General features: G+C 41.7%; 1 long non-coding RNA gene across 1 annotated transcript; it reads right to left on the bottom strand.

Annotated features, from left to right (window-relative positions):
• Positions 1-14,755: 14,755 nt before the first annotated feature.
• LOC138105671 (uncharacterized) lies at positions 14,756-22,543 on the bottom strand. The gene is made up of 3 exons (XR_011148608.1): positions 22,480-22,543; positions 19,760-19,968; positions 14,756-15,955 (listed from the first exon to the last, which is right to left on the bottom strand). It is a non-coding gene; the product is annotated as an uncharacterized lncRNA (long non-coding RNA).
• Positions 22,544-22,583: the final 40 nt, after the last annotated feature.

The raw sequence follows: 22,583 nt of genomic DNA, 5'->3' as shown, positions 1-22,583 counted from the left end.
TGGTTAAGGCAATTTATTGTTGCAGTGTGTGAGCATGATTATTTCAGCATTGCTTCTGATCCCAAATAGCTGTCATTGCCTAGAGTTGTAGATAGGTATGGTTTTTTCTCATTGAAATCTAAAAATAAATACTGGAGGAGTTGGGGAAAATTTCTTATGGAATTTTTCAGACATGACAACCATCATAGCAAGGAAGCCTAAGGGAAAAGATATGGCAGCACAGACTGTTCCACCAAGACAAGGCAAATTAAAATTCAGCAGACAAGTGGCCTTCATACCCAAGCTTTTGGAAAATCAAATCAATTTTACATTTCAGTTCAGAGGCAGGAGGCTCCTTCCACACAGCCAAAATGAATAGTACTGCTTAGCATGACATGAACAGGGCTATCTGTCCTCACTTCATGGTAGAACTGAGTGCTGCATGTCTGGCATATAGCAGGTAAATCCCTCAGCTCACAGGACACTGAGATTATGACTTGGAACTGAAAGTAGGCAGGCATCCAGTGTCAGTTTACACATTGTGGTGCATGACAATGATTCACCTTGACTTCCCCACAATTTTTAACACACCCATGTCCTGAATGGGATGTCTGTGCTTGGTAGGCAGCACAATTCCAACGTTTTTGCTTTGAGGGATGTCTATGTCACTGTCCTGTACATACAACTAACACATCTCCACTAAGACTTGTGATGTAGACATTTCATGCCCTGTGCCATTCTCAAGGACTGCCTGCCTGCTCTCTCCAGTCGTGACAGAACTATGCAACAAAAGGCATCTCTAGAATGAAGTGCCAGGGATGACTGAATCTTATCCACTGGCAATAAAATTTCCTGCCCACTCTTCTTAACTTAGAGGTTAGTGAAGACTGCAGAAGAGATGGAGGCAGAAGGCTTACTTAGGAATTTGTACACTAGATGGTTATAAAGCCAGTGACAATTAGAGTAAATAGGGATTAGGGAGAGTAAAGGCCTGGGATGAACTTTAGGTCTGGACAGGGTCAGAACAAGCAGCTCTGCAAGATATAGGCAAGAGTCCAACAGCTAGAGGCCTAAAGAACTGAGAGGGTCTGAAAGTGATTGTGGCACCTGCCTTGTCTACTTGGATTGTGGTGGAGGAACTCACCCCTAAGCCTTTTGATGAGGAAAGGTCTGCAGCTGCTGCAGAGGCTGAGGTGACAGTAGCTCCAAGAGTGGTTCTCTGTGAGTAAATGACAGCAGTCACAGCACAATCATTCCCTGAGTGGTGAAGGGAGAGGTGGTGAATGTCAAAGATGTTGCTGCTGTGATGTCAAGTTTAGATGTCAATCTAGCACAGCCCAGATGATGTTGAGACAGCAATGGAAGGAGAAAGATGCTATGTCTGTACTTCCACCCAAAAAACCAGGAGGTATCTGCCTGAAATTCATGGTCCCAAGCAGGGGCAACTTGTCTTACCTTGGGGGCTGTGATCATCAAGTACAGCAGGGGCTCACTTGAGTGCTGACCTTCCTTCTGCACATCAGCTTGACAGAGCTCATTATTTGGAGGGCTAGGATAGTAACTGATAGTGGGAAATATATCCATGATGAATTACACAGTTGCACCAGTGCTCTGCAGTGCCAAAGAGCCTCACAAATTTGTTGTGGAATAGTTGCTGGCCTCTGTTTTATGGAGCACATTGGACATCTTTAGAAAACAGCCCAAAATATGAAATCTTGATTGAGAAGATAAGATCAAGGTCATGTTAGAAGTACAGTCTTTTCCTGGAAAGCTGTACACTGGAAGTGATGAGCTACAGTGGAGACTAGGGAGAGAAGGGGAGTATTAGGGAGGTCAAGGTTGGTGTTCCTAAGTCTCTCTTACCTCTTGGACTGTTAAAAGGGGTCAAACTCTGTGGTGCCAAATTATCTTAAGTGCCCATCCACAGACCATATTCCCATGAAGCTTGTGAGACATCTGGCAATGGTCTGCAGAAAGAAAGGAAAAACATGTAGTCTGGTCAGAAGTATTGTGCATTGGCTTGGTGGCGTCTCAGTGATGAGAGATCAGCAGTGTCATTAGTAGACACCTTGTGTCTGCATTGATGTCTTACTGCCAGTCATGCTGGAAGCAGAGAGTTGTACTAAATGACTTGTTTCTTGCCCTATGAACCTACTCCCTCACTGCAGCAATGCTGTCACATCCCAGATTTGTCTGTGTGCAGGCAGCTGCAGAGGGGAGCTTCAGTCAGGTGCCACAGTAGGAAACCCATGGACCCACATTCCTCGTCAGACCATGGGAGGACAGTGCAGGGCATGTGACAATCCCCAAACTGTCTGTTCATGATGCCCAATGTGAAGGAGAAAAGGGCATTCTTGCCAGACTTATGTCATCTCAGAGGCCCCACGTGACACTGTTGAGAAACCATGCTTTGGAGTAGCCATGCTTTGGAGTAGCTAAGAGAGGCACTGATTTCATTTGAGCATAGTTTGACCTGCTTACAGCAGAGCTGTTTAGCATCATTCATCAGGGCTGATGCAGAGCTGCCATGAGTCTAGTTGGCTGTATGGTGCCAAGAGTCTGGGAGAAAGCATGAAAGAAGGACCTCTTAACACAAACTGAGGATCATATTTTTCCCCATGAAATTTTGTCTATCAGCAGACAAATCTGTCAGTGTTGTCTTGACTCTTGTGCAGTATTTGCCCAAGGAACTGCTGTGCCTTGCTGAGAGTCTGTCCTACCCCAGCCATTCCCAAGATAAGGTATTTCTTCTTGACATACGCATTATCAGCAGAAGACAGTGACTGGCTGAGGGGTTGGAATCCTCCACTTGAGGCTGGAGATCTGCTGTCCCTAGTAGTGCTGCTGCCCTCCAGCCCTGCAGTGATGCTAGCATTTCTGAGACCTTGTGTTACAAGGGGAGGGTCTCACTGTTGGAAAAGAACACGGGCTTCCAAGGTCTTTTTGCTGCAGGAGACCTATGAATGGTACATGGGAGAGGGGTCTTTCAGCAGCTGCAGCTCTGCAGCCCTGCAGCCCTGGCTGCAGCCCTGCAGCCACCTTGGCAAGCAGCTCAGGGATGCTAGAGCACTGAACAGCTCCACCTGCAGTCTTCAATGCCCCCAGGCTTCCCTCTGAATAAGCAGGGGAGTGACGTACCTGCTGCATGACTGAACGCAGGCTGCAGCTTTGGGAGATGCCTGTAGCCTAAATGTGGATGACATCTTCTAGTCAGATGAACTACACATCAGGTAGACCCATCCATTGTGAAGTATCGTGTAAGTGCATGTTGTGAGAGATTCACTTTTTGTCACAGACTGCTCCTGCGCAGTCACAGCTAATGGCAAGGCAGAGGCTTTGCTGCAGCCTTGGGACTGTGTGTGCCACCAGCTTACATCTCAGCAACCCTTCCCATTTCTGTGTCAGTGGCTAGTGTTGCCTCTTCTTCCCTGGGCTGCACCTGCTGTGCAGTGTTTTCTTTGATACCTTCCTTTACAAAATTGCCTGACAGCTGCCTGCAGTCCATATCTGCTTCCTACTTCTCACCATTTCCCAGCAGCACAGCTGCCAGGTCTGGCACATATTGCTAATGCCTCTCCAAAAGCATCCAGGAGTAGTAACTCATTAGCAGGAATTAGTTTTTGAAAATTAACTGTCAGGCTTTGCAGTACAGTACAGACGTAAAATCCTCCTCACCACCAGCAGCTTTTATTAATGTGCTATAAATACAGCTATAGCAAGAGAAAATGATGATTACATGAAATTATGTTGAAAGCATTGTAAGCAGCTTAGGAGTAAAAAGTTTACAAAGGTGCGCAATTGTACCCCAATTGTATTACAGGTCCATAAGATCCTGTTCCGGGGTTATGCAGAAAAAGAAAACACAACAGATCTCATAAAGATCTAGAAGGGCACTGCAGGATTTATTAGTATGATGTTTATTATTATATTATTATTATATTAGCATTAGGATGATGATGTTTTGTGTTTGTAACCACTAATTAGAGTAGATGAATTTATAAAGGCATACTGCTTTTCAACCCATCCCCTAAAATAACCAATCCATGTAGTACTACTATAAAGGTGTCACAGAGTTAATAGAAAAGTATCTGTGAAAAATGTCAAACTGAGCCAGAGGAACTATTACCTATGACACAGTCTATGCCAGGAAGATGAATGTATCCTTACCTCCGCACGGTTTTCTCACTATGACTATGATGTAAATAAAAATAGTTCTGTGCATGTTTTTAGACAATATATATACAACTCTCTCCAGTAAATATAAGTATTTTCTGGAGCATGACAGATACTCTGCTTTCCACTGGTTCATCCTATATACATACTTTTTTTAATTACTATCATAAAGACAGATAACAGTCTACTTTTAAATAAAGGTTTTATCTTCCCTGTTTACCTGAAGAACATTTTTCTATGTGTAACAGGAAACTTCATTTCAATGAATTTCAATGCATGCTGAGATAGTTCTATATTTAATTCTGTGTATCTTGATTTTTGTGGGTTTTCTTAGTATTTGAGAGTACTCTATCGTTGTCCCAAAACCTCTAATATGCACATAAGCTGTGAAACAAATTGTGCAAAAAGTTTCAGTGAGATCTATGAGACATGTAAGTAAGCAACATTCCAGTGACAAGCCCCAGGCTCATGTCTTTGTACAGGAGCCAATGATGAAGTCAGTGCCAAAATCCCCCTTGCTCAGAGTGCATGTAATGTGCATTGTGCAAAACTTAACACCAAACAGATATGTAGCATCACCATCTGGTGTCACGTTGAAGGAGAAGCTTTTGCATTACATACCACTGCCATGCCTCTGCAATTATTTCAGATCACCACCCCCCTTCAAGAGAAGTTGAATTATGTACAAAGCAACTCTTGAGCTATGAGATCAGTTTGGCATGACCACTGACACAGTAAGAGAGAGGCCTGCATTTGGGAACCTCATAAATGGATCCTTAGGTTTGTGCCATTGATACCAGTCCCATGTTCTGCTACCCAAAACTGCAGCCTCTTTCATGTTTTGTGATCTTTCCCCACAGAGGTGCTCACCGTAAGTCTTCCACTGTAAGTGCTTCTCCTACCTCTGTCTAAATAGTATATTTTCATAATCATCTTCAGATAAGTCAGGGTCAATCAAGCTGGTCAATGGGGAGCACTTGGATGTTCAGTCTCCAGATGAAGTGGCTGGGATCTTTCAGAAGACTGAGCTGCTCCACAACACCAGTCCCTGACAAGCCAACATCTCATCCACTTAATGATCCTGCTCTTCATCATACAAACCATAGATTCTGTTCCTTAGATTATGAATACTTCCTTAGTCCATGAACCCACCCCTTTACTTCTTACTGCAAAAATCATTTCACTATACATCGCTTTGTTAACCATCAAACTTTTCAGGAAGATATGATGGGTGAATAAAAGGGTAGGGGTGTATTTCATGGCAGAACATATACATGATATAATAGAGTGATTGGGACAGCCATTCATTTTTAATTTTTTCCCATTTAAATTCTTATTTAATAACTCTTATGTCTAAATTAGAAGAAATAAGAAAATCAACCTAATAAGTCATTACTTATTACAAAAACACCTCTTTTGTTTCTTCACTCACCTCTGTATTTTGAATTTGTTCAAATAATCATGTTTGATACACTGCTAGTAAAATATAGTTATTCAGTATTCTTGATCCTCCTATTTATTCAGGCTTCTCATCATATATCAGAACTTCAATTAAGACTTTAGACATTGATTGATTGATGCTTGATCTTCCATTAGTAAAAAGAGGGGTAATACAGTGAAAATGAAAATAAAACACCTCATAAAAGTGTGAGCATCGTAATAAAACGAGTATCACAGACTCAATTACTGCTACACAGTGCCATGTTGCCACTAGGTGTCAGAGACACAAAATTCACTCCACCCGGGCAGCAGGATCGCAGGCTCAGCTATGGCTCACATCCCCCAAGGATTGAGGGATAATTTTGTCTACTCTCTTATGCTTCTCAGTTAAAGGCTTTAAAACCCCAGTGGAACTGGTCCTCCCTTTGAGAAGATCACTGTTTTGAAAACTTCTATGTAGTGGTGCACTTAGTTCTGTTGCCCTGGTAGCCATAGTGAGGGAGTTACAAATAGAAATTAGAGGCAAAGTATAAAGAAAGTATGAAGACAAGGTCAGAGTGGCAGATATTGTCTACCTGGACTGCTGTGAGGCCTTTGACACTGTCTCTCACAAGAACCTGACAGAGAACCCAGTGGAGCATGGCCTGGATACGCAGACAGTGAGGTACTGAAAACTGCCTGAACATCTGAGGCACAGAGTCTAGCCACAGGCCAGGAACTAGCAGTGTACCTCAGGGGTCAGGACTGGGTCTAATTCTGTTCAACATCTTCATTAATGGTCTGGATGACGGGACAGAGTGTACCCTCTGCAAGTTTGCAGATGATACAAATCTGGGAGCTAGGTGGAGGGGCTGATATACCAGAGGGTCATGCTGCCATCCAGAGGGACCATGACAGGAATGGGTGAGTAGGAACCTTAGGAAGTTCAGTAAGGGAAAGTGCAAGTCCTGAATCTGGAGAGGAACAGCCCCATTCACCAGTATTTGCTGGGGGCCATCCAGCTGGAAAGCATCTTTGCAGAAGATCTGGGGTCCTAGTAGATGCAAAATTGAACATAAGCCAGCGATGTGCCTGTGTAGCAAAGAAGGCTGAAGGGATCCTGGGCTGCGTTAGGAGTGTTGCCATCAGGTCAAGGGAGGTGGTCCTTCCACTCTACTCAACAGTACTGAGGCCACACCTGGAGTACTATGTCCAGTTCTGAGGTCCCAGTAGAAGACAGACATGGACATACTGAAGAAAGTCCAGCAAAGATATCATGCCTCTGATCACCAGCCCCTGGGCCTTGCCGTTCAGCAGGATTTTAACCCACCTCACTGCTCATCCAGCTCATATATCAACAGCTTGTTTATAAGGATCTTATGGGAGCCAGTGCCAAAGGCCTTACTGAAGTCCAGGTAAACAGTATTCATTGCTCTCCCCTCATCTACCAGGCCAGTCACTTCATCATACAAGTTTCTCAAGTTGGTCAAGCCCTTCCCCTTAGTCAAGCCATGCTGACCACTCCTGATGCTTTTTTTTTTGATTGTTCATGTGCCTGGGATTGGTTTCCAAGATTAGTTGTTCCATCACCCTCCCAGGGATCGGGGTGAGGCTGACCAGCCTGTCATTCCCTTCTTGCCCTTCTGAATGATCAAAGTGACATTTACCTTCCTCCAGTCTTCAGGTTCTTCTCCCAGTAATCATGAACAATCAAAGATCATTGAACAGTTATTGAAAGTGGCCTCACAATGACATCTGCCAGCTCGCTCAGCATCCTGTCAGGACCCGTGGATTCATGAATGTTCAGTTTGCTTAAGTATTCCCTGATCTGATCCTCTTTCACCAAGGGTACCTGTACCTTGATCCAGTCTTTCCTCCTGGTCTTTGGGACCTGGGATTCCTGAAGGCTGGTGTTGTTAGTAAAGATGGAAGCAAAGATGACATTCAGTACCTCAACCTTTTCCATGCCCTGGGTAGCCAGATGCCCCATCTCACTGAGCAAGGTGCCCACATTTTCCCTAGTCTTCCTTTTGTCACCTATGTACTTATAGAAGCCCTTCTTGTTGTCTCCATCACCCCAGGTCAGATTCAAATCCAGTTGGGTTGTAGCTTTCCAAGCTTCATCTCTAAATGTTCAGACAATGATTCTGTATTCCCCACAGGTTACCCATCCTTGCATCCTTTTTGTGTTTGAGTATGGCCAGGAGAAACTTGTTTATCCATGTGGCCCTCTTGAAATTTTTGTCTGAGTTCTTATTCATTGGGATGGAACAATCTTGAGTTTGTAGGAGGTAACCTTTCAATATTAATCGTCTTTCTTAGCCCCACCTTTCACCCAGGGCCTTATCCCATAGCATATTTTCAAGATCTTTGAAGAGGGCGAAGTCTGCTTTCTTGATGTCCAGGGTTCTGACCTTGTTTTTCCACCCTCCCTTCCCCTGGGATCCTGAATTCCACCATCTCATGGTCACTGCAGGCTGACCTGCACACAAGGCTGTCTTTGATCTTCACATCCCCAATAAGCCCCTCCTTGGTGAGGATGTGGTCAAGCAGAGCACTTCTCCTCATTGGCTTCTTTATCACTTGGAGGCCTGGAGGAAGAAGTTATCATAAATGCTTTCCAGGAACTTCCTGGCTTGTTATGTCCCACAGTGTTGTTATCATTGATATTCTGCAGGTAATACTATCTAAATCAGCGCTGTATTTTGAACTTGTTATGCAATACGTTTTACTCTGTTGACATGAGCTGACTTCCATGGCTTTGGCAGTCCTTTGTGCAGGATCCACAGAACTACCCAAGATTCCATTTGCCATGTTGTCTGAGGATCTCTTTGTGTGCAGGAACTGGACTTGGGACTGGACCCTTTCTACTGTGTTTTATTATATGTGCTGTAGATAAGATTCCTGTTTCATTTTTAGCCATCACTGCCATCATCAGAAACATGAGATTGTCTGCTAATAATACAGAAAACAGTGGGAAAAATGTTCAGGAAAAAGAAAGATTATTTTTCTGGAACGTTCAATAAACTAACCTCCAAAGTACTTACAGATTTACTACACCCTGTAGAACTGTCTGTTGGTAATATATAATGATACTGTGACAGGGTGTTTATTGTTTATTTGGTGACAGATATGTACTGCAGGAATGTAAAATGTAAGGTACCTTTAAAGTAGCCTGAAGACTTTTCTTGGAAAATTGTTATTTTTGCTCAGAAATCTTCAATTATGATTCAAAGTAACACACCTAAATAATTCTCTAGCTGACACCAAATACATTCAAATGACCAACCAGAAACACTGAAAAAAAATTATATAGAAATAAATAGGAGTAAATAAGAGTCTTAAGTATGACTTTGCAACCAGGCAAAAGAAAGGATCAGCATTATAAGAAAACATTTCAGGATCTCAGCAGGCAGCATCCTTGAGCTCAGACAGTGCCACACAGGCAAATCTAACCTAGGCTGGGTTAGCTGTCATGACATCCTGCATTGCCACAGAAATCTGCTGGGGTGCAATGTCTCAAGGAACAGAGACAGAATTCATCGAATTCAATAATGTCTACTGCCCATTTCAAAATCTTTTGCTTTCTAGACAAAATTTTGCTTTCTTTTTTTTGTCACTTATTAGAATATAATTAGAAAGTTTTCTCTCTGATTATTTACCTTGGCTACAACACACATTTATTCTAACAGCTACACAAATTATGTTTGCACAGTGCACAGCAAGATTCTCCCCATTTCAGGAGCAAACTCTAGTTGAAAGGACTTAGCAGAAACTTAATTTTTCTGGGCCAGGAAGAATGAGCCTTTCTGTTTTGCAACAGCTTCCCTAGCAGATACTTTCACTATGCCAAGGACTGGGGATACAGTGTCTGTCTGCTCAGTGCCAGTCTGGAAGTTAACTTTCTGAAAGAACAATTAATTGTCCATTTAAGATGTTTTGAGCTGGACTCCCAGAAACTTGGGCACATAAAAGGCATTTGTCAGTTCTAAAATCATTCCCTTTATTTAATTTTAGATAAAAAACTTGAATGTGTAGAATAATATCAGAATTATTTTCAATTCCTATGAAAATTTTAATTTTCAACTCTATAGCATTTTCCTCCAGAATATTACCGAATGTCCGTGTTAAATGAGAAAATAGGTTTAGCCCTACCAGAGGCCTAGATTAGATCTGACAACTTGTTTAGAATCTTAAATACCCAGTCTATTTCTGTACACCTGTATCATGTTTTCCCTTACCACCTCTGCTCAGAGCCAAAACACAAACCCTGCTGCATGTGGGTACTTGGTCATGTATAGGCATGCCAAGCTCTCAGACAAATGTCAGTGAATGAGGAATTCCTTCTTTCCACAGTGGGAAAAAAATTATGTGTTATGGAAATGTTGACACTTCACAAATGAGAAAAATAATGTCTTCAAGGAATTCAGCCATATGGAGGAGAAAAGGTCCACAGAATAGTAAATATTTCTCATTTTATTGTGTTAAGTTGCAAGAAGATATTTAAGTACTATCTGCCAGAGTAAAAGAGGAATGCCATACTGTTGCATTGCTGCCTAGTTTTCATAAACAGGCTGTTTCTAATGTGTCATAACTACAACTGCCATGGTTCTGACAGAAACTAAGTTGTCTTAGCTGTGTTTATATCTCTTTCGTATCTTCCTTAAACTAACAAATTTCTATTTATGTAAGCTAGTAGCTCTGGGTTTATGTCATGCAGGAGATGTAACCCAGGCTCTAATCATGTCTATGCTTAGTTCAAACGCTACAACCTGTTTGCTTGGAAAGTAGAGAACAATAATATATTAATATACCATCTTGTTCATTGTCCTACACACTTTGTATCTTTAGTGCAGAATTGTACTTACGTTTCTTGCAGAACTAGGGCCAGTTCTCATCAGTATTTTGCCAAGGAAAAGAAGTCATGTGAGTTTATACTTATGGAAGATTGACACCCTCAAAAATCTTATTCTTCACTTTGGGACTAAAGTTTTCACAGGTATCAGTAACAAACCATTACCCTGTACAGATATCAAACCTCATTTGAACTCCAAATTATACATGCAGTATAAAACAACTCTGTTTCTTTCTGTCCCTAAACATAAATCTGAAATAATCCTTGAAGTAAAAATAGCAAAGTGATTGGAGCCCACAAGAAAATACATGACCTGAGTACCTTGATGAAAATGTTGTCTAAGTGCACTGCCAACACCAGACCTGCACAAGTCCAAGCAGATCCCACAGGACATATTTGTATCTAGCTTCTTTCAATTTTCATTTTACTCTTCCTTTCCCTAACTGTAACTCTTACCCTAATTCTAACACCACTAGCCATCCTAATATAAAGCATAGGATAGTGGCTCTGAACACAGTGCTGAACACTGTCCACAGGCAGCGAGAGCTGGGACTGAGGATTTAGGGCCCACTTGAGACCTACCAGCCTTTCACACTCAGTCCAACCCCATTCCAATCTGTGAAGCCCTTGACACAGGGGCTCACACAAAAACATGCCTTCAGTCCTTCCAAGTCCAGCCCTTACTCCAGCCATGGCTACTGTTGTCTCTTCACAGCTGAGCAGACCTCTCCCATCCCTCAATATCCCCTGTGACAAATGGGAAGCTTCTGTGCAGCTGACTGAAAAATTAGTTTCCTAATGGATAAGGCACAAGGTCTTCCATTCAGACACCCTCACCCTCTTCCCCAAATCAACACTCTTTCCTGCTCTTCTTCCCTACGCTACTCAGAAGTGCATAGAGGTGCCAAACCTCAATCAAAACTCAAGGTGTGGGCATTGGCCTGTATGGATGCCAACCCTCGTAATATCCGAGGGACCATTCCTAAGTTAGCACAAAGAGGGAGGTCAGCTGTGCCTGGGTCCTCTCCTGTAATAATTTTAAAGAGGCAGTCAAACCATCTTAGATTAATTTTTTTTTGTGATTATTTGCTCAGACTACTTTTTCCTTGTAAAACATCTTCAGCTTCTGTTCATTTTGGATACCACTCTACAATGAGAGACACCTTCACTGACTTGGATCTTCAGACTCGATGTCTGCAGGCAGCAGCAAATGGTATCTGTGTATTGTTCCCTCCAGATTGACTAACTGGGCAGAAAGCTGAGAGTCTTGATCTGGGAGCTAACACAAAAGGCCAGGGTGGGGTGTGAAAACCTTTCAAAGAATTTTGTTTAGCTTAGAGCTAGAGACTTGCTATAGGACACATAATTTATGCAATTCCTTGAAGGGACTTAGGAACATTTCCCATGTTTCATGAGGTCTTACTGTGTGGGTTGAAGCAGCAGCCTATATCTGACTCCCTGCTAAGTACCCAGTTTCAGAATTTAGGCTAATGTTACAACTAATTAATACAGAGTTACACCTGTAAAAAGTCTAGGGAATATCTAAACATATATGCATCACTTACTCATGGAAAAAAACCAAAACACCGTTCATCCTGATAGCAAGAGCATCTATCCAAGGTCTGAAGGAGTAAGGAAAACAAAGATGTTTTGACCAGAAAAAAACAGAAGGTTTGCGTGCCCTGCTAGCAATAAAGTGTGCAGCAACTTACAATCCATGTCTCATCTTTTGATTGGTCTTGTTTTGAATATGGGTATTAAGTCCACTTTTTCTTTCACTTTCCTACCCCTCTCCAATACCAAAAAACCCAGCAAGATCATCTCTTCTCAGTCATTAGCTGTGGGGTGCTTTAGCGTAATAGCAACAGCTAATCAGGGTCCTATATGTGGTGGTATGAATGCTAAAAAGGCCTATCCCACTCTGTGGGATATCCATCCTAGCAGTCTACACTGTATGGACACGGGTGGGATGGCTCAGTGAAGCTCCCTAACATGTCATGCATGCCTAGTCTGGGAAGAGAGCTGTCTGACAGAACACGGTGGCCCCAACAACTGACTAAAACAGCAAGAGGCTGTTTTCATTGAGATCCTGCATAAAGCAACATTCAATCAGTCAAAAATTTCCATGGAGAGCTCCATCTTGCCTTTCTGATATTTTCTTACTACATCTGGAGAAGAGACAGGCAGTTCCAGGGTTAGGTGTCCCTTGCTTCCCTCCTGACCACAGAGTGCACTCAGATGTTGGTCTTCACATGGGGGAATATCAGTTCCTCCTCCTTTCCTGCCTCCTGGTTCCCTGGCCCCAGATCTCCCCGATGGTCTCTCTCAATTCAGATATCCCATGTTTCCTCTGACAGTCCATGGGTAATGATGGACATGACACTGGCAGAGCACTTTTAAAACTGAAGTATTGCTTATTTTAGTCAGAAAGAACAAAGCACATGGAGAAAAGGATTTCAAAACAAGGATATGAATGTCTGCTTTATTTTTCCTTGCTACAAAGGTGGCCTAGGTTACTGACTTCCTCAAGTTAGACAGCCATAAGAAAAAAAATTTCTTACTCATAGAACTAATCTATGCATAATGTAGGAAACTGAAAAAGGGGGAAATCAGACTTAAAAAATACTTTTCTGGAAGTCTTTAAGAATTATTGAAAAATTAAAATATGAACCTTAAAACTGACTTTTTCCTTTCAGCATGCTTTTTGCTATCTCCAATCTTACAGAGAGAGGTTTGATCCAGTTCCCAGTTAAGACTACAGCTGAAATGACTGGAAACAAACTGAATGCACTGGACATTGAATTAGGACTTCAGTCACAGTCATTCACACACTATCCAGTAACTGGAAATGGCACATGTACAACTTCCCTCTTGCTGAGAAGTTTACCCATCACTTCAAGGATGTCCTATCAATCCCCTCTAATATCTCACACTGCAACAGCTATGCATAGTACTTAATATGTGCAGCTGGCAAGAAGATTTCCCACCATCCTGTTGAAAATCATCCACTTAACTCATATAACAACTCATGAGTTACTATCTGAACTCTGAGTACAGAATATTACAGCCAGCTCTTCAGCAATAGTTAGTGAGCATACCAAACCTGTCCTTTCCTGTAAACAACTTCTACTTAATGTATTTTCAGACACAGCTGTCAGATCCTCAAATACTTTCCAAAGCATTTGAAAATCTGGGTTGTACCCTACTGGTGACAGCCCAGTTTCCCAGTCATGACCCAGAATAAATCTGTTCTGCAAGCATCAAGGCTTTCTCTTAGGCCAAATCAAGGTTATGTACAAATACACACAGTAGTTGGGATCACACAGTCCATACACTTCTACTAGAACTGGGAAACACATCCTTTTGACCATGATGTAAACAGTGTATCAACCATAAAATTAAATTTTAAAAAATGCATATGTTAATAACTTTCTTAATGAAAAAAAAAACTGAAGAATGAGGCAATTGCATGTCTCAATGCTCGTCGTGTTGCTCAATATACTTCTGGAAAACATGTTTATTAAAATGAAAAGAGTGAGACAGGACAGGACCAGACAGAATCCCTTTCCAAAGGGAGCTGTGGAAAAAATAATTTAACTGATGTGATTATGGGGGAATTGTTAGGGGATATTTACATCAAGGAAAGCAATGCTATTCTGGCTCTGGTCTGGGCCCCCTTCAGCATGTCCCAGCATCCAGCACACTCAGGCCATGTGTGTGTCATAGGGCATACCTAGTGTCCTGCTACTGCCTTTTTGGTCCCTTATCAAGGTGATGACAGACACTTAAAATGCCACCCTCAGACTATGGTGGTAACTGGCACGCTGACTCAGGACAACTGTGAGATGCTCTTAGGGAGAGTTAAAAGGTCATTTGCACAGCTAATGCACTAAAAATGTTAGCTGCTACATACTGCTGTAATGTCAGCAACTATGACATTAAGGCATTCACCATAACCTGCAAGCTGATCAATGCCAGTACAAATTTTGTAAAGCTGCCAGGAGTTTAGATTATGTTGACACAAACAGCAAAGAAAAGATACCAAGAAGTAGGAAAGATAGTGAGGCACACAGCCCTCATCATAGCACTGAGAAAAGAATCAGGACAAACAGCTTTGGATGATCTGCACGTGTACATCTATTCCTTTGAAATACTGGGATATGTTTCTTTACCGTAGAGGGGGAAGTTAACGGAAAAGGTAGTGAATGAAGTGATTTATGTTCAGGTGAGAGTGGAGACTCAACTCCCTCGAGCAGCAGCATTTAGTCTCTAAAGTATATAAATTACACACTTGGAAAACTGCAAGTTGCAGGTTGTAGCCTTGTTTTATTTGGCTGTCCTAACTTTAACTGGGGTTCAATAGATCCAATTTTTCAATTTCAGACCATTAGAGAGAAGAAGGAAAGGAGGCTGTAATTTTTTTGTCTTTACTACCTTGTGATCTTTTCAGCATGTAAAGGTCACCTACAGCAGATGTCAATAATCACACTCTTTACAGTTTCCTTAAAGTTCATAATTTTACAGAACTATTTCACAGGTTACTAAACCAAACCAAATTACTTCTCAGCAAGAGTGAATTGGTGCCCTTCCTATATAATTTTATGAGTTCCCTCTGGGTCTTCTCTACTCCAAGGCATGTAAGCATTTGGCACAAGATTTGAAACATGAACTGACTGTAAAGGACTGGAATTATGTGGATGATTCAAAAGTACAATATTAAAAACTTTTCTCCAGGAATGGTTAAATAGAGACATCCTTTTTATTTGAAAGAGAAAATTCTTGGAGTCAAAACGCTCTGTTCTCTTTGAGTGCCTTCAGATGGAAATTTATCCCCCGTTTTCAACAGTAGAGTTCAATTCAGCATGTAGGTCAGACCTAGCACCTAATTTCTCAAGGTGCTATGGGTTCATAATTCATAAATCCCTCAGACCTGCAAGGTCTTGCAGCCTTTATTAAGCAGCCAGAAGTGCTCACATAAAACTACGGACTGCTTCTCAAAATGCAGTCCAACACTTTTTTGAGTCTTTCTCATTCCTTTCTCATGGAAAGGGCAAATACCATATCCATTTACTGTATTTCACATAAAGAGGAAAAATGTAATGAAGGTTTGACTGAAGGAAGTGTGATAGGAATGTCTTTATTTGTTGAATTTTACTAAATCTCTGATTGTTTTCTCCAAGGCCTTGAAAAAGGTAATTTTCAGCAAAAATTACATCCTAACTAGGGTTCTTGGCATTGATTTGATTTGACTTCTTTTAAATGAAATGCTTAGAATTTAAAAACTGTTTCCATACATGAGAGGTGATAAGCGTGTACATCATTTGATGTACATGCTGTAAGCCCAAAATACCAATAAAAATAAATACAGATAGACTTGTTTACTTCAGCATGGCAACACACCCAAGCAATATCCGTTTCAGCATGTTACTCCATTGCTTCTTTGATAACACTCTTATCTCCCTTTCTTAAACTTCAGCATATAGGGAGTTGCAAATAAGGAACTGGTTTCCAGGATTCCATGTAGCATATCTGGAACAAAAAGCAGAAGGAAAACTGGTTCTCCAGCACTCAAACCAGGGGAAAGCACTGCCCTCCCTCTCAGCAGTTGCCGAAAGCTAGCAAGGGCTCTTGTGGTGATCACAAAGCTTTTTCTTGTCTAGAGTATCTTCTGGTTGTTTACATTTACCTTGGATTTATTTCTTGATCTGAATATTAAAATTTCAAAACATTTCTCCAGTACTGTGGAAACAGAGAATAAGAAGCTTGTATTTCTTTCTGGGAATGAGGAAATGCCCAAACATTCAACCTTACTTAAACATGTACTCATAATGAGTATCCAAAAAATGGAACGCTTAACAATTCTCACTTCAACAGTACTTGTGTGAGTGTGCAAGAAGAAATTACGCTGCTTCTTATCTGGTGTAAATGGAGATCTTACACATTTTAGTGAATCTGGTTTTGTGCAGTGCAAATATGCTTGTTAATAACATATTATTTTCAAACTAAATTTGTAATTCAATTGGTCTCACAACAGAAAAAGATATTGTTTCACAGACTGTATTCTCCTGTATGTTAAAATACTTTCTTTAAAAGGTGTTTTTTTGAAACCAGTACCTGCAAACTTATTGCTGGTTATTTGTACCCAGGTATTATGTCCCAGATAATAGGGAATCAGGACTTTTATTTGCACATATTTTTAACTCTTAATTTTCCTTTTTTTTTATATCTAGGTGTCTTTTCCCATATAGAAACTATATGGGAAATGTATGTTCATGAATGCCTGCATATAAATGTAAGCACCACAGTAAATTTAGAATATTGGTGTAATTTCAGTAAATGAAATGAAGAAATATTAAATTGAGTTTTTATGTCAGTTTAGGTAGACAGAAATCTTGGAAATCAAGTATCACCATAGCTCTGATGATTTTGTTTTTCATTTCAGTGTCTATTAGATAAGCACTACATTGAAAACTGAATTTGAAAAGACCAAAGTGGGTGGAGTAATAAATAATATAAAAGAATTACAAGAAAAAGTACTTAATGTTGTGTAGCAAAACTGTGGATTTTGTCTAATATACCACAAGACTGAAACAGTAACACAGTAAATGGAGAGAGGGACAGCATCCCTGTTTAGACTGTTCTTAATGTTCCAGCAATGTTGCACTGGCGATTTACCCATAATTAGATACCTGTTAGTCATGACACAAAAATACTTTGCGCTTACTGGGACCCAAAGGCAAAGCATTTTAATTGTGCAGTGCAACATTTTTTATAGTACTGGCTCTTTATCAGGACTATTTTAATACACAAGCTACATTTTCATATTTAACTGCAGTTATCACATCTTAGCCTGTGGCTATACATTTCATCAAATAAGAAAACTCCCATGCACCTACCGTGTAGATATCTCCCATAGAGTATGTTATGGAAATTCAGTCTTTATGAGAGCAACTGATTAGTATCTCTGAACTCACACTTCAGAGATAATAGTCAGGGTGTTGCAAACAAAAAACAAACTTCCCTTGGGTAATCCAAAGCACTAAGGAGAAGCAGCATTCCAGAGATACCATGAAACTTTTGAAAGAGTGGCCAGGTAACACCCTAGAGAGCCCTTTTCTAGATGATGTCTTGGCTTACTATTTCCTAGACTAAACTTCTCAATCAAGTTCATATGATTTGGACACTAAAAGAAAATAAACCCTTTCATATCTGATGAAGGAAATGCTGAGAGGGAACAACTGGAAATGCTTTCTAAGATCAGCCTCAGATAAAATAACCTGGAGTAACAGTTCAAGGCTCCACTTTGGAGCAGAAACTCAAGCCACCACATCCACTTTACCAATTGTCCTGCTACAGTCAACAGTATCAAGTGCATCTGGTAGAAGACTTAGCAAAAACATCTCCTCTTAACCCAGCGTGATCTACTCTGAAAAACAAAAGCAGTATGTTCAAAGCCCCTGACCCATGGAAGGGTTACAGGTGAAGGTAGAACTCCTTCTTCTCTGGGTGAGGTGTTTCCTAAAATGTCTAATCCAAAACTTTTGAGATAATCCTGTTACACTAACCCCATTCCCATATTCCTACAGAAAAATATAACTGTTCAGCTGAAACATATTTAGACCTTAAAAGATGTATTCTTTTGGTACCGTTAACTTTTTCTCTGACTTTCCACAAGGTGTCCACTTTTCCCCAGGTGATCTTCTCCAGAGCAGGGCTGTTCACAGTAAAGGCAGCCATGGCCCAAAGTGGCAGCTGTCCTGATGATACCTTTCCTCTTTATTTTCCTCTGCACCTGCAACTCTCATGGAGCATGCCACATGCTCTTCCACAAGAACTGCTACGGTATTCAGCTGAGGCTGGAAAACGACATTATTTTGTATTTAGCTATGTACTTCAGATCAGTGTCAGCCCACCCTGAAAGTCTACCTTTATTTCCTCTGCAATGGTGTACTTGGCTGAAGATTACTATTCCCCTACTTAGTAAGCAGCCTCCTGAATTGTGACAAGCATTTCAAGATAAACACTTTTGAGTCCTACTTTTATCACAGTTTGAGTCTTAGCTTTATTTCCTGAATGGTACAGCTATACTCCAAAACAGTTTTTTCCCTTTCTGCTATCTCTACTCTCCCAGTTTCAACACCCACAGTTAATCTCATGCAAGCCTCTAGCTATTTTCTGGAAAAGCAATTTTGAAACCAGCAATCCAGTCTCATTTTCCATGATTTTAAAGGAGTTAACAGATAATTTCAGACATGGGTAACAAAGGCAGGGACTGAGGAAAAAGGGTGTCTCCTGTTCAGGGCTGCTGAGTTGCCATGTTTACAGCTCCAAGCATGCTGCTGACCGGCCACAGCTCCACCTGTAAAATGATCCAGCTACCGTAGTCTTGACTTTTGCCAAGTTATGACCAGCCGGGGGAGACTGGGAAAGTGCTGGAGCAGCTGCAGAACCTTTCCCTCACTGAACTACTGAAGAGGCATGCCAGCTTATTTGTGTGCTTCTCCACAACCTTTCACCTACTTTGGCTGTTTTGGCTGCACTGGGAGCCCCCAGCAGCTTGACAGCTCATAAGGCAGCAGCATTGGGTGACAGAAAGATGAGAACGGGAAGATATGACCCTTGTTTGTAATGCTATTTCTGTATTTTTTTCCATGTAAAGGGCCACATAAATATTTAGAAAACAAATGTATTAGTAGGTTAAAGTATCAATCCAGTTCCATAAATGCAGAACCATCTGCAGGCAGAGGGTGAGCAATTTGCCCTTGGTACTGTTGGAAATTTCATGAAGAGCTAAGAATGTGACTCATGCTCTTGTCACCAGACTATTGCTTCCACTTACATTCAAAACTTCCTAGTGCTACCATTAATTTTCACCTAGACTTACTGCTCCTCCTGGATTATCATTTACCCTTCCTTACAAAAGCAGGATTAGAAGTTGCCTTTGTCCCTAGCAGAGAACGTTAGTCTGGTTCCATAAGGGAAAAAACTTTGATAATGTTGCCTGTTCACCTGTTTGCCAAACCTCCTAAGCATTTTAACCAAATTTGAATAGATAATCAACTCCCTACAAACTTTGTACAAACTAGGAGGTGGTTTAGGGAGGAGAGATTAAAATTTTGCTCCACACTGAATAAAAGGGTGGGGAAACTGAGCCACTCATTCTACTTGAGAGCAGCAACCACACCAGTAGTCATCCCACGTATTCTGGCTGGTCAGGAGAGGGCACTCATCCCAGCACATCCTACAGGGTCTCCAGCACTTGTTGGGTTAGGAAAAAAACCTTAAATTTTTGTCCCCACATAGAAAAAAGTAGGGCAAAAGCAACCATGATACCTTCTATTAGACATCAGCAACATGGTCAGTCATTACACGTGCTGGCTGATCAGGAACACGGCTCTGATCTAAGTACAGCATGTAGTGTCTCCAGCAGGGGTGAGGACATAAGAAACATGAGGCGAGAGACAGCTGATTGCAATGGAGAGCTATTAGGACACAAATGGACAGAAATCCAGGCTTCATTCATTCCACTCTTCTGGACCCATCTGTTGTGGAAAAAAGCAGAATGTTAACACAGCTCCATTTCCTTAAGCATAGTCAGCAAAACATTACTGTGACCAAGCAACTGCAAGCGTTGTTACCACCTCTTCAAAACCTGCCCCAGGGCAGTTCAGAAGAGGAAAGTTAAAATATCTAAGCAGCAGAAATGAGACCCCCTCTGATGAATACTGCAGTTCAGAATTTGGCACTGTCCTTCACAGTCAAAATATTGTTCTCTGACACCTGCACTTAAAACTGTCACGTGTTTCAGAAGGAGGGCGAAATGGTGGTTGGAGAGGAAGTAAAGTGAGAACACTGCTAAAGACAGGATAGACGGAGGCATTCTTTGAACTGGTTACAATTTTCACAGCCTAGTTCACCTGCAGCTTGGCTGATCATGAATCCTCATATATTGTTACATTTGTGCCTGAAGCTTAGCTGTCTTGCTCAACATTCAGGACATCCATAACAATTATTTCACAAATATATAGTTTATATATACAAGAATGGAAATTTATATTGTTCAGAATCTCCTGTAAAATATAACCATCATACAATGAGCGAGAAGCAAATCTGAAATATGAAGGAGACACACTTCTTTTAGAAGCTCATCTGAATAATAAAACACCATTCTTGTGCTGCTGATGTGTAAAATTCTTGTAGAAGTTTGTTTTGATTTGAAAAACATCCAGGTTTTGAATTACTGGAGCTTTGCCCTTTTAACAAATGGGGAAGGCAACACACTTCCTGTATTTCCTGCAACTTCAACTTTACCTTTGTTCAGAGCTAAACTGAATATGTAAGAGATTCGTTCATACCTTACTGCATATAACTACCAGGAAAACAATGAGAAAACGAGTTGTTGTAAAGAAAATGAATGCAAACAACAGAAATTATTCTTAGTAGACGTTCTCCCTATTCTGAACAGGGTGTGTAAAATGACTACTCACATAGGATATTCAAGTTGTATTAAGCAGGCTCAGCACACCAACAGATTAAGTATCTCATTGGAATAGAAATAGTGACTTTATAAACTGGAATAACTGCCTAGTGCAGAGAACTTTCTTGACCCAGATTTTATTGCAAAGTGTTAATTTTGATGTTCCTGCTTGTCACCAATTAGTAGCTTCAGGAAGAAAATGGAACAAAACAAAACCTATCCTATACATGTTTCATGGTTTAAACAAATTTGTATGATATTTTCACTTCTGTGAGTCAACTGCAACTTGCAGGCAAACCAACTTGAAACAGTCAAAAGAAAATCCCAAATTCTTAAATTTTTAACTTCTGGCAAGAACAGGAAAAATCAAAGTGATTACATTTGCTGCTATTAGAGGTCTACATTTTGCTTAATTTCAAATTTCAAATGCCAACATTCAATCACTGTGGTAAACCAGAATATAACTGATGGAAAAATAACAGAGTAACTCTCCCAATAAAATAATAAAACAGGGAGCAGTAAAATAATAAAACATACAGTACAGTGGGAGTAGAACCATAAACAGGGAAAACAGATATAATGACTAAATGAGATGAAGTTTAAAAAACAGTCTAATGACAAGCTAAAGTATTCTTCTGTCTATTAAACTAAGTGCAAGCATTTCTTGTTAGGAATGTTATCTTCCTTCCCTTGAAAAAGTTTACATGTTTGTGTGTGTAAATATATGCATATAAAATTGGACTGGGGAGTTGTATGCAAATATTAGGGCACCATTATTTTGTATTATTTTACTGCCACATGCTCCCGCTGTTACAGACCAAATTTTCAGATGTCAAGAAGCCCTCTGCTGACATTAACTCCATTCTTCAATGCATTATGCAAACCCTGCCCTCAGTGAAGTGGACTCAGTATGTTGGGAAAAGGCCAGGCAGCACTGGAATTCCAAGCTCCTTCTCCAGCAAAGAGGAAAGGTGGCTTTTCCCAGATCGACTGTGACAATGGAAGATGAGCTGTCCCTGAGAGCACTGTATCAGGCCCTTCTTAGATCAGCTCTAGTGACAGTAAATAAAGGCCACATGCCGATCTGGGGCCAGTGCGTCACCAACACAGCTGTCTTCGGGTATCTGGTCACTATTAACCAAGGTCACAGCCATGGCCTACATGTAGGCACCCTCACCCCTGCGGCTGGGATCTCATTTTGCTCCTTTTGCATTCCATGCAGCCTCTGCGCCGACCCTGGAGTTACCCTATCAGTACGAGCACCACCAGCAGCCCCGGTATGAGTGCGAAGACACAGCTTCCCCCGGACGCCATCGCGCCCCTCACGCCGTGTCAGCGCCACCCGCTCCCCCCGCAGCCCGGGCGCCCGCTGGGTGCCTGCGCACGGCCGGACCCCCCGCAGCCCGTGAGGGGCGGGGGCAACGCGGCGCCTCGGAGCTGGGCACGACCACCCCGCCGGCCTCGACCGGCCCCTGCCCCGTACACAAGGTCACCGCGGGCGGTGCAGGAGCAGCACCCGCCTCTCCGTGTGCCCTAGCCCCGCAGCTGTCCCCCGGCCCGACACCCCTGACCGTACCGCTGGCGAGGCGCCCGCTGGCCCGGGCCTCCGGGCAAGGGGAACCCGCCAGCGCTGTCACGAGGCGCCCGGCGGGGCGCGGCCTGCCGGAGCCCCGCCCCGCT

This window comes from Aphelocoma coerulescens, chromosome 2 (assembly GCF_041296385.1).
Source record: "Aphelocoma coerulescens isolate FSJ_1873_10779 chromosome 2, UR_Acoe_1.0, whole genome shotgun sequence".
NCBI lineage: Eukaryota > Metazoa > Chordata > Aves > Passeriformes > Corvidae > Aphelocoma > Aphelocoma coerulescens.
The sequence above is the reverse complement of the archived record's forward strand: the minus strand, read 5'-3'. Positions and strand labels throughout refer to the sequence as shown.